We start from the raw sequence: 15783 nt of genomic DNA on the forward strand, positions 1-15783 counted from the left end.
GCTATTTCGCCCAAATGGCTTTTATTGCTTTCTGCTTCATTCTGTAGTATTGAGAAGAAGGACAGAGAAGCTTAGCATGTGGTTATATATGGAACACCTAGGCTTTTAAGAGAACAAATTTTCCATCTGACAATCAATGATCTCTAGTGAGACTTAAATGTGGGTTTAACATGAAGTAAGTGACAAGACTCACACACTATCTTCATGACTTCTGGAATCCAGAGGTAGGAGCAGGTGGGAAGTGGTTTCCATCCTCATAGCATTTGACTGTGAAGTCCTGATAGAGACCCTGTGCTATTGATTATTATTGTGTTGTCCACTTGGTCCGTACATCTCCATCAAGAGGGCGCTAACTGACCAGGAATTCCTGAGGTCTGCATGAATCCCAAGATGCTTATATCCGTGAGAGAGCTTTCAGCAGCAAGTGACAGACTGACCTACCAGGCTGCGAAGTAGCAAATAATTTGTTATCTCCACAGCAAGAAACTCAGGCAGGGAGGCTCCAGGATGAGCTAACTCCATAGTATAGGGAGGTCAAGCTTTAGGACTTCTTCCCCATGAGGACAGGTCTTCATTCACTCTCAGGCAACACCATTCAGAGGCAGGAGGTTTCCTCCATTATCTTTTTCCCAGAAGCCCCACAGAAGATGACCTTGACATATCATGGGACAGAATTAAATCACATTCTCACCATAGAACACACCACTAGAAAGGGAGAGGTTTCAACCATTATTATCTCAAACCAGTCATGCTTTATTCCCTGGGGCTGGGGGAAGTGCTGCTGGGGAGCTGGGAAAGCCAGGGTTGGCATTTCAGCCTTTGTCATAAGAATGAGGTCTGCCAAGAAGAGTGAGCATGGCTGTTGGGTGAACACCAGCAAGATGGCCTAGAGTCCTTTGTCAGAATGACAAAGGTGATGGGAAGTGAGGAAGAAAATGGAATGTCTTATTTCCCTTTTGAGTCCTAATCACTTCCACTGTTCTTATTTCCCTGGCTTTGCTCATTAGCCCATTACCCTCTTGCCTTTGCACTTGCCTGGAGCGACAACAGTTTAGGGGCTCTGCTGGTTCAAGAAGGACTGTGCAGGTAGCATGGCCACACACTATGTATAGGTAAGAGAGGAAATGGGGGGCCCAGATCTGGGGAGGTGGGTATGCGACAACCCTGCAAAACCAGGTAATTTATAGCTTGGGAGAGCCTCTCTGGCCCAGGTGTCATAAGGCATGTTTCCCTGCAATGGGTGGATGCTCATGCTTCAGTATGACTGCCATGGAATTGCTAGCAGTGGTCAGTTCTTTTCCAACAAAGTTGCAGTGAGTAGCTATCCAGCCCCACCACCTCTGCTCCATATCTGCTCATGAACCTAAGCACATAATTACTGAAGCTGGTTGCAGGCATAGAAGGTATGGTTGTTGTCACTGGAATACCTAAGTTTGCAGAGCACTGTTGTTAGGTATTAACTGAATTCCCGGGCATGGTCCCTAAAAACAAAATGGGAAACTTCCACGATGTCAAGTATGTTTGTTTCCATTGCTACTGCAACAAACTACCACAACGTTAGTGGCTTGAACAATATAAATGTATTATCTTCCGGCTCTGTAGGGTAGAAGCTTGTTAAGGTCTCCCTGGGCTAAGTTGTCCTCAGAGCTGCATTCCCTCTCCTTAGAGAATCCATTTCCTTTCCTTTTCCAGCTTCTAGAGGCAGCCTGTATGTCTTTGTTGATGGCCCCTTTCTTCATTTTCAAAACTAGCAACACTGAATCTCTCTGTGCCTTTTAAAAACAGTCATATCGCCTTTGAATCTGTCTCTTCTGGCTCCCTCTTTCACCTTTAAGGACTTTGGTGATTACATTGGTCCCACTGGGGTATTTCAGGATAATCTATTTTAAGACCAGCTGATTATAAACCTTAATTCCACTTACAACCTGAAGTCCCTTTTGCTATGGAATCTTATATATTCACAGGTTCCGGTGATTAGGAGTGGACATCTTTAGGACTGAGGGTTATTCTGCTTACATACCATGTCACCAGAGTTGTGCTAATACAGAGAGCTGCAGGGGATGAGATCTGCCATTCATTGAGCACCTTCTATGTGCCAGTGTTAGGTGCTTTATAGATGATCTCATTGCATCCCCCAACATTCAATCCCTAATTTACAAGTGAGACAATACTGGCTCAGAGAGGCTTAGTGACTTGCCCAAAGTCACATAGCTGATGACAACAGAACTCAGTCCATCTGTCCTCCAGTCCATGCTGCCTTGTGTTACTCTTTGCTCCCATCCAGATAAGCCCAGAGGCTTCAGCATGTACATGAGCACATGTGAGTGTGTATGGGAGGGAGGACAAAAACATAGTAAGAAGTCACCTTCTGAACTTGAAGCTAAAGACGTTCAACTTAAAATAGATGAGAGTGGCAACCAGATACAGTGACTCACCCAGTATAGAACTGGTGACTGTTCGGCTGCTGACAACCAGGATGCAGACTCAAGAGACCCATGTGGACTAAAGCACAGAGAGCTGTCATTTATTCCGTTGATTTATGACTTGCCCGAGTCTGATCAGTGTGGGAACTGGATAATAAGAATGTCTGTGTTTGTCCAGCCCTCTGTAAAGGAGAGATCTATGTCCTTGGGCACAGTGGCATGATGGGCAGTGGAGTGGTGTTCCTGTCGCTGGGTTCACCACTTCCAAGCCTCTGAAGAATAGCCTCAACACCTAATTCTCTGTGCACTGATTCTGTACTCACCAGGAAGATTTCTGCTTGATTTGATACCTTTATAGCTGATTGCTTCTATTGTGAAACCATAAGTTGAAGCCTCAGCCAGGCCCTGGTTGCTGCAAAATAATTATTTGACTCAATCTAGATGGTCTCTCCTCATTCCTGTCTTTAACCATTCCAAACTCTCCCGACTCCCATCACGGCCCCACCCTCTCCAGGGAGCACCACACCTTCTACTCACACAGAGAAATAGGCCCATGAAATTCTTCAACTTGTCCCCTCCTACTTTTTTCTATGTTTTCGTATTCTTTGGATTGTCCCTCATTTCTTATGTTTTTCCCTGTACTCGTTTGGAGTCTTTCTTCTTCTATTCTAATGGTTAGTCTAAAGTTTTATACACACATAATTTATCAAAGTATAAAGATATCAATATTTTTCCCTGTTCCTAGTCAATTTAATTCCTCGCTATAACAAAGACACCAGTGCTTCAGAGTAACATACAGGGCGCTGCTCCAGGCCTCAGAATTAAGTGACTCCTCAGAGACTGTGACCAATGACACCTCACTGAGCGATCTAGGGAGACTGGAGGGATTGGGATTGTAAACTGGATTCTGTGTGACACTGTGTTTCTTCCCTCCCCTAAATGCTACCATTTTTCATTTGAGAAAGGATTATCATCTAGCATGGGGATGAACAGTAACCAAATCATTAATGAAATAGTCACAAGTGTGCAAAGGACTTTGAACTTGAAATACAAGTCACTGTGGCCATGGGCCTTGTGGGGACCTTGGGTTATTTCTTCACCTCCTTATCTGCTTAGTACATTGCCTAGGGAGCAGGAGCCCAGTCTTCGTCTCTTGTTCATAGGAAACCTTATTTGTCTTCTCTACTTGTTCCGGCATCTTGGGTGAGTTCTCATTGTAGCCCACATGCCCATTTCCATACCTGAGTGCAATGTGAATGTTTGTTGAGTAGATCTGAAGAATGGAATGCCGAGCCCCTTCAGGGCTAGGGACCCAGCTCATTCATCTGTGAGTCTCCCTCACAGCCCATCTGATAACAGCATCCAAGGAACACTCGTCTTCTGATTGGATGTCCAGGGGTCGCTTCCCTTTATGGGGGCTCCCTAGCATGTAGTAAGGCACCTGGTGTCAGGCCTGCTTTAGCCACTTTCTTAACGCCACCTTCACAATCACCCTGCGAGGTGGCAACTACAGTCCCTGCTTTCTTAGATAAGGAAATTGAGACTTACAGAAGAAACTTGCCTAAGATCACATAACGAGTAGGTGGTGGTGAAGGGACTGAACCCCAGTGCTGTTTGATGGCAAAGCCAATTCTCATGACACGATAGTCCCTCAGCATTAGACATAAAGGGCCAATAAAAATGCAGTGAATAAATAAATGGATCTGGTTACTTTTGAAAATTCCAAAGGTCCCTGCTGCTTCCACCAAATTCCATGCCTGCTCCAACAGAGATTATTTTTTGTCTGTCTCAAGGCCTCTTCATTCAAGCTAATGTTCCTGCTGTCCCAGAGACTCTTTATTAAATTTGCCCAGAAAACCCCTTCCTGCTTTCTCTCAATATTGAGTCTCCCAATCTACACACTGCAATGTCCATGCCTCAGAAATAGAGAATGCACTGAGTTTAAACAGTGCTTTCTGGAGTTTCTAATCCTATTGCTATAAGTAAATGAACTTGTGACTGAGCGAATGATGATGGATAATCTTGAACCGAGCTATTTGATATGGTTCAAAGTTATGGAATTTTCCAAGTTTAATCCAGATGTCCTCAAATTCCACTGGTTTTTTGGATATAAATGAGCTCACATGGAAAGCACTGAGCTCTGAGAGCTATTTCACTGTTTTGTGCCACTATTTGTTCTCTCAAGACCTTAGCCCTTTTGCAAAGTCTCCCAAAGTATTTCAGTGGGTCCTCACAGCTAATATTGGCCACATGCTGTTCTGTTACCATAAGGGGTCATATTTTTGCTTTTTCTTCTTTCATTTTCTGCTTTAGAAACTGCTCCCTCCCTCAGTGTTCTTCCTTCCATCCCACCTACACACCCCAGGCACTGTCATATCTTCCAGGCACATTTATTTTTGTGCCACTTCTAGTGGGCACTGAAGTCCCCTCTTTGTTATCGCCACAGTCACCAATGCTTGAGAGCAGTGGTTCACAACTGGGTGGCTCTGCAATGTCTAGAGACATTTTGGGTTGTTATAATACAAGGTGGGAGTGGGGATGCTATTGGCATCCAGTCGGGTAGAGACCAGGGGTGCTGCTAAACATCCTGTAATTCTCAGGACAGTTCCCTACAATAAAAAAATTACCCATCCTAAATGTCAATATTGCTGAGATTGAGAAATTCTGCTCCAGAGCCAGTGTGTGCAGAACAGAGTTGCATTGTAAAGCAGGAGAGGAGACTCTTGTCCATTTTCGTGTTAAGCTGTAATTTTAGAGGGCCCCCCAAAGAGTGTTGCTTGTACTCTATGTCTTAGATAATATTTTGGCAAACAGCTTTCTGGTTTTTTCTTATGGCCCCTCATCTCCATGGGGTTAGGTTTTGACAGGGACACATGCTCCTCCCCTCTGACCTCTGGGGCTTGGTTTATCTTCTCACTGGGTAAGGCTTTCTGGGCCTGGGTCCTTCTTCCCTTAGAGGGAGTTATTTTGGTGAGGCCCCTTAGTCCCTAATGCAGATGTGCTTCTGGCACCCATCAGTTGGTCCTGACATGTCTGAACCCCAGTGTAGATCCCAGCTTCCATGCAAACAAGATAGAGAATCTTTTGTGACTTGGTGTCCAGGGAGTGCTGAACTTGGATGAGTGCTAATAAAGATTACAGCTTGAAGTTTAGACTATGTGTCAATTAAGACTCTTTTGGCAGCAAGTAATAAATTAACAAAGAGCAAAAAAAACGTTAAACTCTAATCAAAAAAAGGGGTCTATATTGGCTCAGGTAACAGGAAGGCCTAGGGTAGGGCTGGCTTGGAGTGAGGCGGGGTTCAAGTCACCTGATGTCACATACCCTGCATCTTCCACTCTCAAACCCCTTCTTCTGTTGGCTTCCTTCTCAAAAAGGCCCTCCACTCTCCATGGCCAGACCACTGACACAGCCCCACCTCACAGCTCCCAGATTCAAGTTCAATGGATAGAGCCTTTTTTCTAGTGGCTTCTGCAGAAGCCCTGAGATTTGCTAACTCAGGTTGTGTGATGCTCCTGAACCACGTGGTCTACAGGAATGCTGAGTGTGACTGGTTTCACCCTTGGTCACAGGCTTTGACCCCACACAGTTTGAAAGTAGGGATGGGGTTCCTGGGAAAAGGGTAAGCAATGTTGAGGGGCAGGCGACTGCACACAGCTTAGAAGTTCAGGTTCTGTATAACAGGCTGTGGTATTAGGTCAGGAAGGGGATTGCTAATGAAGAATGTATTCTTTTAAAATAAGAAGAAAGGGTTGATAATTTTGTGTTTTAGGAAGTCAGAATGCAAGGTGTGCAGAGCAGAGGGGCCCAGAAATGTAGAGATTTCAAAAGGAATTATGCAAGATGAAATACACCTGTATGTTCCTCTACTTAGAGTTTTCATAGCCCAGAAATCAGGCATACGCTCCCCTTCCTCAACCTTTCAGTATTTGGAAGTTATAAACTGTTTGATCTTTGCTCGGTAACATGCCAAGATGTATTCAACAGTGACAAATGAGGACATATATTTTGTCATCTTTATTCATGTTACAGATTTTCTCTAATTGCTAGTAAAATCTCACATCTTCATTTTAATAGATGACTTTCTAAAACCATGTCTCACTATTTTCTTTGAAACATTAGAAGTGGTGATTGGAGAACCTTTTAGTTCCATTAGACTTCAAAGTGCATTTCTGACATATGCAATACTATTTTTAAATATAACTTTTAAATAAAAATTCATTTTTAGCCAGGCGCGGTGGCTCAAACCTGTAATCCCAGCACTTTGGGAGGCCGAGGCGGGTGGATCACGAGGTCAAGAGATCGAGACCATCTTGGTCAACATGGTGAAACCCCGTCTCTACTAAAAATACAAAAAATTAGCTGAGCATAGTGGTGCGTGCCTGTAATCCCAGCTACTCAGGAGGCTGAGGCAGGAGAATTGCCTGAACCCAGGAGGCGGAGGCTGCGGAGAGCTTAGATCGTGCCATTGCACTCCAGCCTGGGTAACAAGAGCGAAACTCCGTCTCAAAAAAAAAAAAAAAAAATTCATTTTTAATGAAACAAGTATAGTAGTGAGGCTTAAATAAAATAAAGCAACTAGTTCAGTGCCTGGCAGGTAGTAGGTTCCCCATGAATAGAAACTCCTTTCTGCTTATGTCTAGGAACATTTAAAAATTCTCACAAAGAAAAAAGAAGTAGGATACATCCACTACAATTTGTAGACATGGAGATGTTGATGTTTGTTAAGAGGTTATAAGACTTAAGATATAGTTTCACCTCAAATCTTTGGTCTTAAAATGTGTAATTTAATAATTATAATTTACTAGTATAAAATCATTCAGAGATCAAATTGCGTAAGAATTTTTCAAACATCATTGTATTTTTCATGCTTTTTATGGATAAAAACATAGTATAAATACATTCAGAAGCCAAAATACTAAAGCTCCCTTGAGATCTTTCTTCTTTCAGATTAGCAGAGACAGCTGAGCAAAGTGAGAGATTTTTTGTTCCCAAGGGAATAGACAGCCGAGCTGGGGAGAGAAAACCTGGACACTTGGAGTAAACAAGGAGTCATTTAGAGTTAAGCTGTGTGACGCTGACTGCAGATGGCAGGTGTCAGGGAGCAAGGCACTGATCAGTGGCTGCCCCCTCACCAGATTGGAGAGGTGAAGGAAGGAGGAAGAACATTCCAGGTGGGGGATCATCTGAAGCAGTAACACCCAGGTGGGCGTGAGTCTGGCCTTTCTGAGGAGCCTAGGAATACCCACCTGACCGGAGCCAAACTTGATGATTACCATGAGCCCACAGGATGGAGCTCTTGCAAGCCAGGCAGAGGTGTTTGAATCAGATGCAATGTGGCAATACGGTGTGAGGGAGAAAGCCATGCTGAGGGAAAATCCATCGTTCTGTCATGATTAGGATGTGCTGGACAGTGGGGAAAGACTGGAGTCAAAGAGGCCAGCTAGAGGTTACTGCAATAATCTAGAGGTGAGATGAGGTGAGCTGGACCTTTCCAGTGGACGCATAAATAGAGAACAAAGAGTGATTTGAGGAGATACACAGGGAGTAGTGTCAGACATTATTATAGGGAATGAAGGAGAAGGGAAGGGAAATGATAGCTCACCAGTTTTTAAGGCCAGAGGCTAGAAAATTGGTAGTATGTCTGACAGAAATGGCAGAGTCAGGGTGGGGAACTGGCATGGAGATACCATGGTAAATGCAATTTGGACGTATTGAGTCTAAAGTGACTTGAGAAACCTCCATGTGGGAAAGTTACTTGCAGCTGGTTCTGCAGGGCTGTCAACATCACTTCCTGAATCTCTCCCTCACATCTCTCTTAAACATCTCTTGAATTCATCCTGTTCAACTCCGCCCCATCTCCTTGTTTGATTGAGGCTCTCATCACCTCTTGCCTCCAATTACTACCATGGTAACAGGTCTAGCTAATTTTCCTTCCTCCAGTCTCAGCCCCTTTCATCCATTCTCCTCCATGTCTTTGAATTTTTCTCTCATGTTTTCATTAAGCCTATATTTCTGTTTTCTTGACTATTCGATAATTGTCTATGGATATTATAAAGTGTTGCAATGAATTATGAATAAGTCTGCCCTTGCTTTTCTTTGAAAAAAGCAAGTAAAGGATTTAGATTACTATCCAGTAACTTAACATTATTTTCTTTAATGGCACTCCAGGACTAGACCAGAGGGATGACTTGATTTATAAGGGCTTCATTGACTTCCAGTTTCAACTCCTGCCCTAGATGTGAGTGCCTGCAGGGTGAAGATGGCAGTTTATGCCTCTGTGAGTCTCCAGAGCCTGATGAAATGGCTGGCATGTATGGAGAGTCAGCAAATCCCAGTTGAGATGAACTGATGGAGGCTGAGTGTTGGGTATCAGATGTGGGTTAAATTAGTTGGAAACAGGCTGGGCGTGGTGGCTCATGCCTGTAATCCTAGCACTTTGGGAGGCTGAGGCTGGCAGACTGCCTGAGCTTGGGAGTTTAAGACCACACTGGGCAACATGGTGAAACCCTGTTTCTACTAATAAAATACAAAAAATTAGCTGGGCATGGTGGCACATGCCTATAGTCTCAGCTACTTGGGAGGCTGAGGCAGGAGAATTGCTTGAACCCAGGAGGTAGAGGTTGCAGCGACCCAAAATTGCGCCACTGCACTCCAGCCTGGGTAACAAGAGTGAGACTGTCTCAAAAAAAAAAAAAAAGAAAGTTGAAAACAGATGTGGTTTCTGAGAGAGGAATATCTTACAGCAAAGAGTGGAGAACCACTTCTTATTGTGACCACCTTCTCAGTGACGAATGAGCTATATGTGCTGATCTAGGACAGAAACTGCCAGGCCCTGGGTCAGTAGTATAGAGCCTGGATAAGCTAGTCCCAGTTCTGCCTAAGTCCCTCCATGACCTTGGGTTCATGAGGTTTTCCATGGGGATTCTTGTATATCCCTGCAGTGTGATCTAGATATTTTGAATGGGAAACAAAGAAATGGGAACAAAGAAATATCCATTTTGCTGCTATTTTACACTGAAGAAAACTACCGTACAGGAAAATCCCTAGAAGGGATTTCAACTCCTTGTCTTCACATCCCCTGGTTCGAGTGTGCAGAACCAAGCAGAACTTCTGGTTCAATATGGAATCTATGCATCTGGAATAGGGTCAGATCACAACAGTAGGTTATGGACTTTACAGATGATGATGTTCAAACTGTTCCATCAGAAAAGCCAGTCCCCTCCGTAAATATCAAGAATAGGAATATGACTTAAGGCAAAGGCAGCTGCACCTGCTCCCAGAACTTTGCAGGCAGTTGTCAAAAGGAGGAGCGCAAATCAGATTTCTCACAAGAAAAACTTCAAAAAGCTTTTGAAGCTACCCAGGGAAAGCTATGAGACAGGAATAAGGACTTAAGAGTCAATTGCTGCATTTCAGGAATACAAAATCAAATCAGGCACTTGGAGTGTTTGTTTTATACTCTCAATGGAAAACCCACAGCATCGGTGTCTTATGTGGCTGCCACAACAGAGAGTTTGGGTGTCACCAACTGCTTAATTATTAATAGTGAGCTACATATTGAGTAGGTTGTCAAATGTAATCCTGTTTATCCTGACTGTGTCTTTTCTAAATTGTTACTGAAATCCTTCTTATTTAGATTGTGGCTATAGATACATGATTATCCTTATTAATTCACTATTGTTTTGCTTCCCCCCCTTTTTTTTCTAAATAGTCAATTGCACTTATCAGGTGAGTTTTTTCTTTTTGCAAAAACCATCATTCTGAAGTGGTATAATTCCCTACAGCCTTCTGAGAGAGATTTCCAATTTGTTGAGTCCAGCTGGGAAGATAATACATTCAGATGGCCAAGGGAAACTCTTAAAAGGAGGCAGCAGCCCCAAGGCAAGGCTCCTTTGGCTAGACTCCCTACCTTCAGGCTTGAGCCCTTCTAATGGATCCTCCATACAGTTCCTGGGCTGCCGGTGCCCTGGGACAGCATCCACTCCTTAGCAAGATACATATGGCCATGCATGACTTGGCCTCTGCCCCTCTGTGGCCTGTCCTGTGCTTTGCCACCAGGAATACCTTTTAGACTTCTCTCTTCCCAGAATCCCAGATATCACCACCAGGGGGCAAGGACTGAGCCTCTCTCCTTCCCCTCTGCAACACCAGCCTTAGAGCAGAGCCTCGCCCATCAGAGAGGTGCAGTGAATATTCGGTGTGGAATGCCATGATCTGCAACTCCGCGGTTTGGAGAAGGCTCAAAGTCTTGTCCTCAAATTTGCACTCAGCCCTGAACCCTGGAAAGACACCAGCTTTCACTGGGATTCCCTGGGAACCATAGCAATCTTATGAGAAATGTGGGATGAGTGGCTGGCGGCCTATGACAAGTCTCCGTCAGGGCTGACTTCCCTGTTTATGTGAGCTGTTCCTTTCACACCCTGATACTTCCACAGGAATTAGAACAGCAAGCATGGGTCATGTTTGTACTTGCTTCCTTTGGAATTTCGGCTGTTTGGTACATCAAAGGAAAAAACACTTTAACACACAGAGATCCATATGGCAGCTTCTTCCTGCAGTGATGATACCTACTCTGGCAACCGGCTCAACAGTTCAAGACTCTTTCAACAAATACTGTTTGAGTACCTAATGTATGCCAGGCATGGTAATGAGCAAGCCAGGCATAGTCCTTGTCTTCATGGAGCTCCCAGACCAGTGGGGCAAGCAGGCATGGAATAAATGCCAACAGTAATGAATGCTCCAAAGAGAAGTGCACCGCTGCAGGAGGGCAACAGGGGAGTCCAACCTGGTCTTGAGGAAGAGTCTGGGAAGGTGCCCCTTCCCCAGAAACTCATGTTAAAAATTCAAGATGGAGAACTAGCCAGGCCAATTATGAGAGTCTTCAGAGTAGAAGGAACAGTGTTGTAAAAGCTGTGAGGTGCCTTTGATGTCCCATAAGGCTGGAGCATAGAGGACAGAGGTGAGTGTATAAACCCATCAGGCCAGAAGAAGCAGGAGAGCTCACAGAGAGCCTTGCAGGGTGTGCAGAGAGATATTGGTGTGTCTATCCCTCAGGTCATTAAGAAATCAATGAAGAGGTAGGCATGATCATATTTGTAGTTTTTGGTTTTTTTGTTACTGTTTTTTGAGACAGGGTCTCATTCTGTTGCCCAGGCTGGTGTGCAGTGGTGCAATCTCAGCTCACAGCAACCTCCACCTCCCAGGTTCTAGTGATCCTCCCACCTCAGCCTCCCAAATAGCTGAGACTACAGGCATGCACCACTATGCCTGGCTAATTTTTTATTGTTTGTAGAAATGGGTTTTTGCCATGTTGCCCACGCTTGTCTTGAGCTCCTGGACTCAGGCAATCCTCCTGTCTTGACCTCCTAATGTGTTGGGATCACAGGTGTGAGCCAACACGCCTGGCCAGATTTGTAGCTCTAAAACAATACACTGGCTACCCTGTGGAGAATGAAGTCCACAGGCTGCCATTCCTTCTTGTCTTAGTTTGGCAGCCTCTCTCAGCCCCCTTGATTGGATCACAAAAGGTCTGCCGCACCCTGGCTTGGTAAGCCTCCCTGAAATTATTTTTTACCTCAGAGCAATCCTCCCTGGAGCAGAGATTGACCAATACCAGCTGGCTGTACCCCTGACATGGGAGCTGTTGAGTGCAGAAAATGAGCCTCGTGGTGGCTTCTGGTATTAGGGAATCAGTTTCTTATCTTTAGCAGGTGACCTAGAGGGCTGAGCTCCTGGCAGCAGAATACTTCATGGGTCTGGGGAGAAGAAAATGCAAAAATGTAGTTTAATTAAATACATTCATCTTCTCACCGGGTGCACTTCAGTGTGATCTACTTAATTCTGAAAGCAAGTTACTTGGATTTTAAAGATATGCTTCACCCTAGAGGAGTAAGACATTTGAACTGTGGATTACCTTTAAAACAACAAACCAAAGGCTTTCATTTATTTTGATGACACTATACACACCCACTAGTTATTACCTAGCTCTGAAAAGGGAAAATATGATTCATTGTAGATTTTTTTTTAGTGATGTAAGTTAACGCAAATGCACGTGAAAGAAAAGTTTTTACAGTCTGGCAGATCTGGGTGGAAGCCTGGCCCTGGCGCCAGCAGCAGGACTTCAGACACCTTAACTTGCCTCACCCTCAGTTTCCTCTTCTTAAAAAAAAAAGAGGTGGCAGGGAGTAGGGATCATAACATCTACCTACAACATTGTTGTGACAATGAAGCAGAGCTGGCAATCAAATTCCAACCCTGTGTCTTAGCTATGAATCTTTTTCCAAGTCTTTACATCTTTGTATCCTTAGCACTGAACATGGGGCTGGCAAGAACCCACAAATGAATATTTCATTTCATTTCTTCTTTTAACCTTTGTATTAGGCCATTCTTGTGTGGCTATAAAGAAATACTTGAGGCTGAGTAATATAAGGAAAAGAGGCTTAATTGGTTCATGGTTCTGCAGCCTTTACAGAAAACATGGTACTGGCATCTGCTTCTGGTGAGGCCTTAGAAGTTTATAATCATGATGGAAGGTGACAGGGAGCTAGCGTGTCACATGGCAAGAGGGGGAGCAAGAGTGGCGTGGGAGTTGCCACACACTTTTAAACAGCCAGATCTCCCATGAACTCTTTCATCACCAAAGAGATGGTGCTAAGCTATTCATGAAGGATATGCCCCATGATCCAAACACCAAACACCTCCCACCATGCCCCACCTCCAACACAGGATTACATTTCAAGATGAGATTTGGAGGGGACAAGTATCCAAACTATATCAACCTTCTTTTCTTTTAAACCCTGCTCAAGAATCCTCTGCTCTGTGAAGACTAACCATGCCTGATCTGAGCCATTAAGTATCCCACAGATTCTTATGAACAACTATAATTTGTTCCATCCACATGTACTGTTAGGATATCTTGAGGAACATTACTGTCTGACTGCCCTACAGAAAGTTGGGCATCCCATCCATTGGTTTTAAAAGAGTAGGACTTTTTTTTTTTTTTTTAGAGACGAACTCTCGCTCTGTCACCCAGGCTGGAGTGCAGTGGCACGATCTCGACTCACTGCAATCTCCACCTCCCAGGTTCAAGCAATTCTCCTTCCTCAGCCTCCTGAGTAGCTGAGATTACAGGCATGTGCCACCACACCCAGTTAATTTTTTTAATTGTATTTTTAGTACAGACAGGGTTTCATCATGTTGACCAGGATGGTCTCAATCTCCTGACCTCGTGATCTGCCTGCCTCTGTCTCCCAAAGTGTTGGGATTACAGGCGTGAGCCACCTCACCCAGCCGACATTTTTTTGTAAAATAGGCATTGCAATTTATTGATTCCTAGGTGCTGTTTCTGTTCTTATGTGTCATTATATTTAATTATATTTTTGATAGCATATTTATTAAATGTGATATAATAACTAAAAAGTAAATAGCCTAATAGTCTGGGTGGGTCTGAAGCTATTACTGATTAGAAAAGACAAAATGTGACATAGCTTTATTTCTTAAAAATCATTCTTATTTCATGAGTAATATATCCAAAAAGGTATAAATGTTATCAATAATGCCCTTTTGATCACCCCCTGATCCTGGTCCCCTGCCTTTTCCCCAAAGACAAACATTGTTATCAGTTTGTTGGGCATCTGTCTAGTTTGTTTTCTGTGTGTGTATATGTGTGTGTATGTATCCCTGTATATAAAATAGCATAACATAGATATAATACAGTTTTTTAAACATAAAAGCTGGCCTGGCACCATGGCTCACACCTGTAATCCCAGCACTTTGGGAGGTTGAGGCAGGCAGATTACCTGAGGTCAGGAGTTTTAGACCAGCCTGGGCAACATGGTGAAACCCCATCTGTAGTAAAAATACAAAAAAAATTAGCCAGGCATGGTGGTACACACCTGTAGTTTTAGCTACTCAGGAGGCTGAAGCAGGAGAAGCACTTGAACCCAGGAGATGGAGGGTGCAGTGAGCCAAGATCACTGAGATCCTGCGCACCAGCCTAGGCAACAGAATGAGGCTCAAAAAGCTGTCATTTGTACATATTTATGCTCTACTTGCTTTTCCATTAATCACTACATATTTCTATCTATATAAATCTACTTTATTAGCTTTAAATTGCTATATAGAATTCCATAGTCTAGATAAACTACAATTTATTTGGTAATTATCCAACTGATGAATGGCTACATTGATTATATTTTTCACTATTACAGTGGTATAAAGAACATCCTCAACAATCCTTTTTGTGCAATGGTTAATAGGTCCTTCCTTCCTTCTTTCCTTCCTTCCTTCCTTCCTTCCTTCCTTCCTTCCTTCCTTCCTTCCTTCCCTCCCTCCCTTCCTTCTTTTTTTAATTTATTGGGGCTTTCCGGCAAAACCGGAAAGCCTGCTAGACAAATTCTAAAAGCACTGTAACACTTGGTTAAGAGGTTTTCTAAAGCAGATACTGAAGACTGAAATTGCTGAGTCACTCTGATGTGCACATTTTAAACATGAATAGACTCTGCCAATTGCCCTCCAAAATGGATAGTTTTATTTGCACTTCCACCAGCAATGTATGAGAGAACCTGTTAACAATACATCCTTTCAACAGGTAATATTATCAGACTTTTTAGCTTGCCATTCTGATGGGTAAGAAATATTATTTAAATTTTCCATAGCTCTACTTTTCAGTAATTCCTAAATAAGCCATAAGTTCCCAGTAAAATTACAGAAGCATAAAGGGTTCAGATAGGTAAGTGTTTTATATCCCACACTAACAGCACAGTGCTAGGTACCGGGTAGGAACCCAAGGGATACTAGATAATTGATTGATTGCTTTCAGCAATTTTAAAATTCCAATAATTAAAACAATTCTGTTGATTGAATTCAAATTTTGATTGGGCCAAATATGTTTCTTACATCTAATAATGATATCTAATTTCTTTCTTTTTTTATTGTTGCTGTTGTTTGTTTTGTTTTTTAACTTTGAAGTTCAGGGGTACAAGTACTAAGTTTGTTACATAGGTAAACTTGTGTTATGGGGGTTTGTTGTATAGATTATTTCATTACCCAGGCATTAAGTCTAGTACCCATTAGTTATTTTTCCTGATCCTCTCCCTCCTCCCACCCTCCACCCTCCAATAGGCCCCAGTGTGTGTTGTTTCCCTGTATGTGTCCATGTGTTCTCATCATTAAGCTCCCACTTATCAGTGAGAACATGTGGCATTTGATTTTCTGTTCCTGTGTTAGTTTGCTAAGAATAATGGCCTCCAGCTCCACCCATGTTACTGCAAAGGACATGATCTTATTCTTTTTATGGCTGCATAGTATTCCATGGTGTGTATGTACCACAATTTCTTTATCCAGTCTATCACTAAGA

At 43.3% G+C, this 15783-nt stretch overlaps 1 protein-coding gene and 1 non-coding gene across 3 annotated transcripts in view; one reads left to right on the forward strand and one right to left on the reverse strand.

Moving 5' to 3' along the window:
• Positions 1 to 15783, forward strand: part of BAALC (BAALC binder of MAP3K1 and KLF4) — an 86402-nt gene that overhangs the window by 34116 nt on the left and 36503 nt on the right. The window lies entirely within an intron of this gene.
• Positions 14782 to 14842, reverse strand: LOC135278152 (U7 small nuclear RNA). The gene has a single exon (XR_010345707.1). It is a non-coding gene; the product is annotated as a U7 small nuclear RNA (small nuclear RNA).

The sequence above is a fragment of the Aotus nancymaae genome, unplaced genomic scaffold, assembly GCF_030222135.1.
Source record: "Aotus nancymaae isolate 86718 unplaced genomic scaffold, 86718_ANA_hifiasm-v0.15.2.pri h1tg000036l, whole genome shotgun sequence".
Classification (NCBI taxonomy): domain Eukaryota; kingdom Metazoa; phylum Chordata; class Mammalia; order Primates; family Aotidae; genus Aotus; species Aotus nancymaae.